Below are 1427 nucleotides of genomic sequence, written 5' to 3'. Positions count from 1 at the left end.
TGGAGTGAAGCTCCTTTGGCGGCTCCAGGCGGGAGGACTTGTTCCGGGCCTTTCCTGGCCCAGGTGGCAGCCCAGGGCCCTGAGCCCCGCCTCCTCTTGTGTCCCCTGGGTCTGGTCTCCCTCTCTGTCCTACAGAGACACTGGTCACTGGATTTAGAGGGTGACCCCAGGATCTCAGCTCAGGACCCTTCAACTAAATCTGCAAAGATCCCGTTCCCCGTGAGCTCGCCGTCTCGGGTGGGGTGGGACCCCTGCTCCGTCCCCCGCCCCGTGTCCCCTTTCTGTGGGGGTGACAGAGGCTGGGCAGACTGGGGTCTGGGGACAGGTGGGTCTCTGTGAGAAGACACGAGGAAGTTCCAGAAAAAGAGAAGTGGGCGAGCAGGGCAGGAAATCAGCAAAGTCGTGAAACCAGCGGATTCCCTGGAACCAGGGACACGGGTGGGGGGCTGAGGACGTCTGCCCGACCGCGGGGGGACTGCCACCCGAGGGCACAGTCAGGGTGACCTTGGCTGCTGCCTCTCGGTGGTGGTGCTGGGGACTGAACCAGGCCAGCGTCACCGACGGCCGCTTCTTAAGTGGACTCCGTGGGTTCAAGTCCAGTCGTGGCGAGAGGAGGGGGCAGGGAGCGAGTGGAACAGGCCTGGGAGAGGCAGCGGGGCTCGGTGGGGACTGTGGCCAGGCGAGGGCGGCCTGCCCGCTGGGTGAGTTGGAGGGTCAGCTCGACACAGACAGCCGGGGCAGCCGAGAGCCAGGGGTCAGAGGGTCGGCCGACTCGGAAGCCGTCCTCCTTGTTGGCAGATGTCATGTGTCCCCTGGGCAGGAGTCTGCTCTCATCTCCTCTCACTAGGACGCCAGCTGTCTGGGACCTGGTCACCCTCAGGACTTCATTTTAACCTGATCACCTCTTTAAGGACCTGTCTCCAGGGCTGGGCTGTGGTCAGTGGTGGAGCGCTTGCCTCGCACCCGTGAGGCCCTGGGTTCGAACCTCAGCACCATGAAAAAATGAATGAACAATAGAGGATTGTGTCCATCGGTAACTCAGAGAAATAAATAAGGAATCTTTTAAAAGACCTGTTTCCGTTTACAGTCGCCTTCTGAGGTCCTGGGGGCTCGGACACTTCATCTCGTGGGTTGAGGGAGAGGGACATAATGTAGCCCCTGACCCCCGGCCTGAGGAAGTTCCCTTCTACCTACGTTCACTGTGCTGCCAACCACCCCTGCGTCCACCCCTGCGTCCACAGAGGCCCTCTGAGGGACCTGCTGCCATGTGGTCATGGGTTGCCAACCTGTAGGTGACAGGTGGAGCTGGGTCCCAGAGGGCGGGCTGGCCCTGCAGGGGTCCGGGGATCTGAGTCCCTGCAGGTTTAGGGAAGTGGATGCAGTGGAAGGAGAACTCAGCCCGTGGTTTCACATCGCGGGAGGAAGTT

This window comes from Marmota flaviventris, chromosome 19 (assembly GCF_047511675.1).
Source record: "Marmota flaviventris isolate mMarFla1 chromosome 19, mMarFla1.hap1, whole genome shotgun sequence".
Lineage (NCBI taxonomy): Eukaryota > Metazoa > Chordata > Mammalia > Rodentia > Sciuridae > Marmota > Marmota flaviventris.
The sequence above is the reverse complement of the archived record's forward strand: the minus strand, read 5'-3'. Positions refer to the sequence as shown.